Source organism: Echinops telfairi, unplaced genomic scaffold (genome assembly GCF_000313985.2).
Source record: "Echinops telfairi isolate 266 unplaced genomic scaffold, ASM31398v2 ScPeMD7_3533;HRSCAF=4204_1, whole genome shotgun sequence".
In the NCBI taxonomy this organism is placed as follows: domain Eukaryota; kingdom Metazoa; phylum Chordata; class Mammalia; order Afrosoricida; family Tenrecidae; genus Echinops; species Echinops telfairi.
The window spans coordinates 1134106-1144748 of NW_022107432.1; positions in this window are offsets into that span (position 1 = coordinate 1134106).

A 10643-nucleotide genomic window follows, 5' to 3' on the forward strand; every position below is an offset into this window, starting at 1 on the left:
GGAATGTATGAAAAACAAATCAAGGGAAATTGGAATTGGTCAAAAAGGAAACAGACCACAAAAAGATCAGGACCTTAGGCGTCAATGAGCTGAAAAGGACTTGTATGTACTCTTTTGAATCAGATCATTATAGTTTAATATGCTCAAACTGACAGATTAAGGATGAATATGTGTTAGTCTGAGTAGACTAGAGAAACAAATTCATAAACATGCATATGTGTATAAGAAAGAGCTTTACATACAAGAGCAATTGAATATTGAGAAAACATTCCAGTCCAGTCCAGATGAAGCCCTTAAGTCTGATATTAGCCCAATGTCTGATACCAATCTATAAAATCCTCTTCAAACTCACGAAACACATGCGATAACACCAAATGCAGGAAGATCACAGGCCAGTGGGTGGGGGGTCTAGTGGATCCAGTGGTGTTGTAAGTATCTCAACACTGTTAGGGCTCTCTACTTGGTTCCTTCAGCTCTGAAACACTAACTGCCTCAGGGTGGTTTCATGTGGCTTCTACTCAGAAATGTCTTGCAGGGAGTGAGCTGAGAGAGTGACTTCTGCTTCCAAGGAGGAAGTACCAGAGTCCCCAGAATCCTCAGAAGAAGGTCATTCCAACCCAGAGGGCTCATTGACTATATGTTGATTGATAGGTTAGACTCCATCCCTACACACTTAATCCTCAAATTGACACCAGATTATGTAACTACCACAGACTGACGTTGACTTTATCATCAATAATTAAATTTCAAGGTCAATCTTGAATACAATGCTTTCTGTGATGGGATAATATCTATCCATATCAAAAAATAGTCAATGCAACTATTTTACAAATGTATAGACCAACTCCTAAGCTAGTCATGTAGAACTTGAAGAATTCTACCAACTTTTTAAGTCTGAAGCTAATCAAACATGCAATCAAGATACAATTGTAATTCTGTTTTTTAAAGAACATCTTCACAGGTCTTAATTATTATTTTTCAAACCCATTTCATTAGAAGTTAATACAGATGTTACATCATTCAATCATATCAGGCAGCACTTAATGTGCAATTGCTATCACAGTTTCAAAAACTTAGTTTTCTTCTTGAACTCCTTGACATCCTCCCCATTTGACCACCCCTTATACCCCGTAACCCCCAAAGAAACTCTTATTCTACTTGCTGAACCTATAGGTTCATAAATCCTGAGTTTCATATACTGAAAAACGGAAGAAAATATAGCAAAAATTCAAGAAGGGGAACCCCAACACCAATAATATAACACATGAGATAAACCCTAATATGTACAAGAAAAAACAAAAATAACCAAAAAAATGAAAACCAGTCAGACCTAACATGCATAAGAGGGGGGACAAACTGACTTAACTTTTCAAGTCAAGTTTATCCTTTTGATTTTCTATAGACATCACTCCTATTCTTGGATCTGTTTGTTTATGTTTATTTGTTTGTTTTCTGCTCTTGGTTCCCTTTCAAAGCCTCCTTGTTAATGTATGGTAGATAGTCGTATCAATCATCCCTCTGGGGCATAATGCTCTTCCATTAATATTGTCTTTGATTAGCCCCTGTACTAATTTTTTAAAGCCCTGTGAGAGAGGGATATTGGAGCAATGCAGGCTAACTCCATATTGCAGTACCTGAACTGTTCACTTATCCACAATTGATCCTTTCATGGCTGTACGCTATTTACACAAAACAATGGGGGTTAATTATCAGGGAAAATTGCAATAATATTCACTGAGACAATGATCATTCTTAACGATTAGAATGTGAAATTTGGGAACAAAGAGGAATGGACAATCGTTAGAACATATGGCCTTAGCAATAAAAATGAACCTGGAGATCCATAATTGAATGGATCAATGACTTCTTCACTGACAAGGAGAAAGATGAAGAAGAAAGATTGCAGACTGGTGGATGCAGTTGAATGAATTCAATGTTGGCAGTTCACTGATGTCTTCTGGAATCAGCAGGCAATATGACAGGAAGTCAACAAACTTGATGCAGGTTATAGATTCAGGAGAATTGAAGGTTCCCCATGGACTCTACTTAGAAAGGAGCAGGCTATACCCCTGAGTCTTTTTTCCAATTGCATCAAGTCTGTCACCAAATCAAGGGGCTGTACTCTTAAGAAAGCAGCAGTTTGCTCCCACATTATGTTAGATCACAACATGGTGGGTTTTTACCAAACTGCTTAGAATTCTGCGTCAATCAAGTGACACAAAACCTAACTAGCACACACAGAAGTAAAACCGACATACATGTGTGCTAATAGATGATGGAAATGCACAGTATTTGCGTCCAAAATGAATCCATGGGCTAAGAAAGGAAGAACCCATCAATTGCTCTTATATAAATACAGGTTGAATTTGAAGAAAATTAAAACAAGTCCACAAAGCCAAAGAACGACCTTGAGTATACCACTAGAATTTCAAGAATATCTCAAGTATAAATTTGACTCATTGAATACTAATGTGAAGACCTTATAAACTGTGGAAGGACATTAGGAGTACTATACATGAAGAAACCAAAAAATCATTAAAAGGACAAGAAAGAAAGAAAATATCAAAGTAGATACCAAAAGACACTCTAAAATTACTTTGATCGTGGAATAGATAAAACAAACAGAAGAAATTATGATGTGAAGGCAATGAATAAAAAATTTTAAAAACAACTTAAGCATACAAAATAAAGTTACGCATTGAAATGTGCAAAGACATAGAGTTAGAAAACCGAATAGGAAAAACATGCTCAGCATACCTTATGTATTTTTTATGTTGCTTTATTTTAAATCATTTTACTGGTGCTATTACAGCTCTTATAACAATCCGTACATCAAATGCATCAAACATATATATACATATGTTGCCATCATCAATTTCAAGATATTTTCTTTCTGTTTAAGCCCTTGGTATCAGCTCCACTTTTGTTTACCTGCCTCTCCCACCCTCCCACCTTCACGGATCCCTGATAAATTATCATTATTTTAATATCTTATCCTGCCTGCTGTCACCTTTCATGTACATTACTGTTGTTCATCCCCCTGGGGAGAGGGGGGCAGTTATACGTCATTGTAGTTGGGTCCCTGTTTCTCCTCCTTCTCCCCCGCCATCCCGTACCCTCATGGTTTCACCACACCCACAGCTGTACCTGAGGGGTCTATCTGTCCTGGATTCCGTGTGTTGAGAGCTCATATCTTGTACCAGTGTACATGCTCCAGTCTAGCCGGATATGTGAGGTAGAACTGGAGTCATGATGGTGGGGGAGGGGGGTGCAGGAAGCTCTGAAGAACTAGAGGAATGTTGTGGGCTTCATCAGTACTGTGCTGCAGCCTGGTTGTCTCATTCTTTCTTGTACCCTTCTGTGAAGAAATGTTCCATAATCTACAGATGGGTTTGGGGTCTCCACTCCTACCCCCACCGTTTGTGTCGATATATTTGTTTGTCTTGGGTGTTCTGATGCCTGATACCTGATCCTGCCAACACCTCATTATCACACGGGGTGGGGTGTTTTTTCCATGTGGGCTTTGTTGCTTCCCTGTTACATGGTCACTTGTTTAGCGCCAAGCCTTTAAGATCACAGAAGTTATATCTTTTAATAGCCAGGACCATCAGCTTTCTTCACCACATTTGCTTATGCATCCATTTTGTCCTTCAGCGATCATGTCAGGAAGGTGCCAAAAACTGGCACACTGAGATAGCTGAGTGAGCAGGTGCATTGTAATGGTGGCAAAACCAGTGCCCTGTCTTCCACAAATCATATCTCTTTTGACACACACTGTTAAGTAATCTTTTCAGAATCTCTAAATAGAAAGCTTGATTAAGAGTCTGACTTGGGATTGTACTCCAAATGCACTAACCCCATTCACATCAAAAATACAAATGAGCAACATCTTGATCTTTGATTTCACTTGACTGCTTTCAGGGTTGTAAGAATAGCACCATGTCTCCTCACATGACCTTGGGGAAAAGTCTGGTTCTCTTCAGTAGCATGTTTCTACTCGACACTCTTTTTCCTGGTCAGTCAGAATCTGAGGCACAAATTTCAGAGCAACTCTTCTCATTCCCAAATTTTCTTTTAAAATTCATTGAACCGAGCTCTAAGATGGCCCAGATAAATTCCCCATCTCTTCAATGGTCCATCATCAATCTTTGAGCACAAGTGCATGAATTTGGTCAACATTTTCATCCATTTGGGAAGTTGACCAGACATCAAGAATGAGGTGTGTCATTAATCGATATGTCACCTTTTTTGAAATGAGAAAACTACTCCTATATTTAGTTTTTCCCATAGTGCTGCCCTTGTAAACTGTGTTCAACATCACAACAGTTTCTGCAGCAGCGTTTTTCCCTGAGCAGGAAACAAAAGTTCACAACAGCACACTGTTCTCTTAAATCGGCTATCACAAAAAAAACAAGGTTAGAGTGAAACTGCTTTTATGAAAAAAACTCATGTGACCAGAGAGAATGTTCCCAAGTGACACCACTGGGTGCACTAACTCAGAGTATTGCTTAATGTTCACTAGCAGGAAAAATGTGCATTATGAAGTCTCTGTTTTTCTGGGTCTTGGTGGGGGGTACCCCTCATATATTTGTACTCATTACAACGAAGGGTTACCCCCAAATTCAGAAATTGTATATCAAATACAAGAAATTTTGCTAAATATCTTTGAAAATGTTTGCAATAGAAAACCAAAAGGGAGCTACCAGAAATTCAAATTGGATTCAGAAGGGGGGTGAGGAACATCATTGCTGATATTACATGGGCCTTGGCTCAAAGTAGAGAACAACAGAAAGGTATTTACTTGTGTTTCATTGACTATGCAAAGGCATTTGACTGTGAGGATCATAACAAACTATGTGTAACCTTGAGAAGAATGGGAATTCCAGAACACTTCATTGTGTTTATATAGAACTTGCACAAGGATCAAGGGGCCATCGTTTGAATAGAACAAGGGAATACTGAAGATTTAAATATGGAAAGATCTGTGTCAGTGTTGAATCTTCTCACCATAGTTTTTCAATACGTATGTTGGGTCAATATCAGAGATATGAAAGAGAATGTGGATTCTGAGTTGGAGGAAGACTTATTAGTAATCTTCAATATGCAGATGGCACAGCTTCCTTGGAGGACGTGACTTGAAACACTTGTGGACGAAAGTCAAGGGCTGCCACCTTCATTATGGATTGCAACTCAATGTAGGAAAGCAAGGTCCTTACAATTGGACCAATAGCTAACATCATGATAAACAAAGGAAAGATTTAAACTGACAGGATGGCTGGGGTCCACAATCAATTCTTATGGAAGCAACAGTCAAGGAATTAACAGACACGTGGTACTGGGTAAATATGCTGCCCAAGAGCTTGTCTAATAGTTCAAGAGCATGGTATCACTAAGGAATGCCTGCCACAACTTATCTTTATTTCACAATATTTTCGATTTTCTCTAAGTATGTGGAGGTTAGACATTGCACTAGGAAGACCAAAGAAGTAACAGTGCATTTGAATCAAGATGTTTGTGAAGAATATTGGGAATACCATGCACTTCCAAAAGAAGGAACACATCTGTCTTAACAGAAATACAGCAAGGATGCTCCATAGAAACAGCAACTTTGAGTTGCCATCGCACATGTGATCCAGAGAGACCAATTCCTGAAAAAGTAAACCAGGCTTGGCAAAGTTGAAAGGCAGTGAAAATGAAGAAGCCCCTCAATGAATTCGATTGACACAGTGACTGCAACAATGGGCTGCACCAATTGTGAGGATGGTGTAGGGCCAGTTAGTCTTTGTTCTGTTGTTAGTTAAGTCACTATAAGTTATATCAACAACATATAACTCGAGGTTCTAGGCCCATTTCTGTAAACACTTTGGAAAGCAGTGAAGCATATTAAACTATATAAAACATATGAGAGATTTGAGAAGAAGGACTCAGTCCATTGCGTCAATTCCAACTCGTGGAGCTCTCTGTGTTACAGAGCAGCACTGGTCCTTAGCACTGCTCTCTATATGGTGTGGCATGCCTTACTTCTGCATTGTCACTGGAAGTACTAACATTGCCAGCTGTTAAGCTAGTACTAGAATCCATGCCTTCACACCTAAAGACCTAAGGACCTCAAATTGAAACAGACTATCACGGTTGCATCCTGGGCCCTAATTGGCTTATACATTTTTTTTTAAAGTTTGTTTTCCAGTATATAGTAGATTGGAAACTTTGGTTAGATTAGAAGCAATAAACACAATGTGGACAGATTTATCGAGAAGTTAAAGGCATCCTGACAGCACTGAGAGGTTGCAGCTGACAGACTGACATTGAACGAAACAGAAACTTCTAAACATATGCAGAAATGTACTACGTGTTTTAGCACAGAAAAAGAACGGAAGTACAGAATGATGGTGATGAGTCACCAAGAATCCGCTACATTATGTGTTACGGCCTCTGTTGAAAAGGAAGTGAAGTGTACTCCACTCTTCTGGAAGAATTCATTTAAATATGTATTTTAGAAAACAACACAGTTAAAATGACTCATTGGCACCTGAAGGGACAAATGATGCTTACCTAGAAATTCATTTATAAAAAATGCAATCTCATGACAAAAGACTCTCTACTTCCAACCCTATACTCCTCTAAAAACTCAAACTACCAAAAATATGAACTTAAATTTAAATTCAATTTCCTAGTTAAATATATGATTTGGAAAATTTAGGGCTTTTTTTAGGTTGAGTATTTTTAACAGGAAATTCAAGATTCCCTAAAATTCTGGGGTTTTAATACTTATCAAATAAGTGCATAGAAGTGAAAATAACGTTCATTGACTATTTATGTAATAAAGTAGTTATTGGGTTATTGAAAACAATTAAAATTATAGAGATATTTTTCTTTTAAGCCAAGTCTAACAAGCTGCTGACTTTGAAGAGATTTTGTTTATTTTAAGTTGCTTACTTAGAAAGCATGATATGTAGCATATTATTTTGTCTCCTGGTAAAACATCCAACACCCTAAAACCTCTGGAGGGCAATAAAATCTGTGAAAATGTTGGAAATGTCTGGACACCTTAAAAGGACATCCATAGCCCTCAAAAAAAGGCTGGACACTGGGTTCCTAATAGGTTGCTTAATTTTTCCTGCAAATTTTAAAAATATTCAGTTATCCACTTTTTACTGTTCATCGCAGATGAGGGGCAACACACGAGGCTGGGGGGCGGGGAGTGAAGGCTGTTGGCTGAAGGTGCCCTGGCAGCATTTAGAAGTCACCTCTGACTTTCAGACACTGACCCTTTCAAACCCACGTGCTGTCAGTTCATAAAGATGGAAGATGAGAAGGCTCATTTCTAAAGATACTTAAATTAATGACATCCCTCAACCATGTCTCCCTGGTGGCATTTACCAGGGTTCAGTAGAGATGAGGAAGAGGCAGTTTGATGAGAAGAAGTCAGTCAGTTAGCACAATTGCTTCTCTTCCCAGACTTTATACCAACTGATGCCTACGAGGAACTGGAGAGACTTTTAAGGAATATGCATCTTTAAAAAAAATTACCAACGAGCAAATTTCAGATCAAGCAGCCCAGGAGATCACCATAGAACTGTGTTTTCTGGAAGCCCCATTGGGTTTCCAAAGTTGCAAATCTTTACAAAAATGTATTACCACATCTTTCTCCTGTGAAACAGCTGGTGGGCTCAGATTGCCAACCTTTCTGTTGAAAGTCAGATGAGAGATTCTTGACAAAACCCAAGGTTCTTTACAAAACTCTATTATTGCTCAACGACCAGTGTCTGGTCATCTACTTCTGTTATTAGCAAATTTCCACACAAGTAGGTGTTTCTAGCAAACAGAATTCATTTTCACAGTTTAAGAGGCTACAAGTCTGTATTCAAGGTACTGATGCTAGGGTCACCCTTCCTTTTTCTCAGTTCTAGGGGGAGATCTTTTTCCCCCCAGATTTTGGTCTTCAGGACCCTGATGATCTTCATGTAGCATCATTCTTCACCCTTCATCCTTTCTTCTGGGCCTTCCTTGCTTCTTGTATACTCAGAAGTGTTCAGTTCCCAATGCATGCTACACTAGCATGGGGCACATAGTCATGTTCACCCTAGTGCCCAGCCTTCTCGAGGTGGCTTTCCACTGATGCTTATGTTGTCGTAATTAATGTTTTCTATTTTACTTCTCAGAGCCTGGTGGTTATGAGTTAGGCTGCTAACTGCAAGGTCAGGAGTTCTAAACTACCAGCTGCTCCGTGGAAGAAAGACAGGTCTTTATCTATCCAGAATTACAGTTTCAGAAAATGACAGGGGAAGTTATGAGTTAGCATCAACTTGATGGCAGTGAGTCTTAAATTTTATTTTTTCTACTATCTAATATGTAGTGCAATGACTACACAGAACTCAGAGATTAAAGTTTGTTAAGAAAGTTACCAGCTCAGGATGGTTGTTTATGAAGATGTTACAAAGATGTTTTAGGTCTGCTTGTCCAAAGGAGCATATAACTCCATTGTAAATCTCAACTCAAAAACATTCAGCTCAAGCTCTGTAGGTCAGCAAGCCCAACTTCCCAATTAAGTGCCCACAAACACCGTACACACAAGCCAGACTCCTGGACCAAAGCACTCCGTTTTGCTTGCTCTTGGGTAGGAACGTCGACTACTCTCTTGCATGCTCTTGTTCTACTTGTGCTGCTGTTGCTGCTCTTGGCTTACAGCTGTCTTCTGGACCCAGGCTTCACTGGACAGAGATCTAGGGTTCAGGACGTGCCCCACTCCTGGCTCTTTCTGATAAGAAGCTCCTTCCTCCTGTTTGCAGAGGGATCATTGTATTTGCAACAGGATGATATCTGTGTTAGTCTGGGTAGACTAGAGAAACAAATCCATGCACACACAAATGTGCATAAGAAAGAGATTTAGATACAAGAGCAATTGAACATTGAGAAAGCATCCTAACCCAGTTCGGTCCAAGTCCATAAGTCCAGTATTAGCCCATATGTCCAATACCAATCTATAAAGTCCTCTTCAGACCCACGAAGCACATGCAATGATGCCAAATGCAGGACATCACAAGCCAGTATGTAGAAAGTCTTAAGATCCAGTGGTGTAAGCATCTCAGCGCTGGCAGGGGTCTCCTCATGGCTTCTCCAGTTTCAGAGGTCTGATTACATCAGAGTAGGTCCATGTGGCATCTCCTCAGGGATGCCTCGCAGGATCCTTATCAGTACAGACTCTCCAAGGGAGTGACAGAGAGAGAGGTGTCTTCCACCTCCAAGGAGGAAGTACCAGATTTCCCAGAATTCTCAGGAGAAGGCCTTGCCCACAGAAGTCTCATTGGCTATATCCAGACTGACAGCTTAGACTCCACCCCTACATTCTTAATCTTTAAATTGACACCAGAATAGGTGACTAACACAATACCCCCAGGAATTCTAGCCACATTTACTCATGTGTGAATCCTATCAGTATTCCCCCAACCTTCTTACCATCCCAAACAGGGAAAAGTCATTTGGCAGGAGTTATGAGGGCTTTTTGTTTTGTTTTTTAAATCATTTTATTGGGGGCTCATACAACTCTTATCACAGTCCATCCATCCATCCATTGTGTCAAGCACATTTGTACATTTGTTGCCCTCATCATTCTCAAAATATTTGCTTTTTACTTGAGTCCTTGGTATCAGCTCCTCATTTTTCCCCTTCCTCCCCAACCTCCCTCCCTGATGAACCCTTGATAATTTATAAATTATTATTATTTTGTCATGTCTTACATTATCTGATGTCTCTCTTCACCCACTTTACTGTTGTGCATCCCCCAGGGAAGAGGTTATATGTAGATTCTTGTAATCGGTTCCCCCTGGTCCTGAAGGGTTCATCTGTCCTGGATTCCCTGAGTTTCCAGTTCCTATCTGTATCAGTGTACATCATCTGGTCTAGCCAGATGTGTAAGGTATAATTGGGATCATGATAGTATGGGGGAGGAAACATTTAATAAGAACTAGGGGAAAGTTGTATGCTTCATTGTTGCTACACTGCACTCTGACTGGCTTATCTCCTCCCCACAACCCTTCTGTTAGGGGATGTCCAGTGGCCTACAGATGGGCTTTGGTTCCCCACTCCGCACTCCCCCTCATTCAAAATGATTTGATTTTTTGTTCTTTGATGCCGAATAACTGATCCCTTCTGTCACTTGTGATCAGACAAGCTGGTGTGCTTCTACCATGTGGGCTTTGTTGCTTCTGAGCTAGAAAGCCGCTTGTTTACCTTCAAGCTTTTAAAACCTCAGACACCATATCTTTTGAAACCTTGGCTTCATTAGCTTTCTTCACCACATTTGCTTATGCATCATCCATTTGTCTTTTGCAATTGTGTCAGGAAAGTGAGCATCATGGAATGCCACTTTAATAGAACAAAGTGTTCTTGCACTGAGGGAGTACTTGAGTGGAGGCTCAATGTCCATCTGCTACCTTAATACTAAACCTATAGATATATGTACATAGATCTATTTCCCCATCATCATATATCAATATATTTACATATGTACATGGCTGTATTTAAACCACTATAAATGTCCTTTGTCTTCTAGTTCTTTCCTCTATTTCCTTTTACTTTCCTCTTGTCCCACTATCATGCTCAGCCTTCATTTGGGTTTCAGTAATTCCTCTCGGTTACATTGC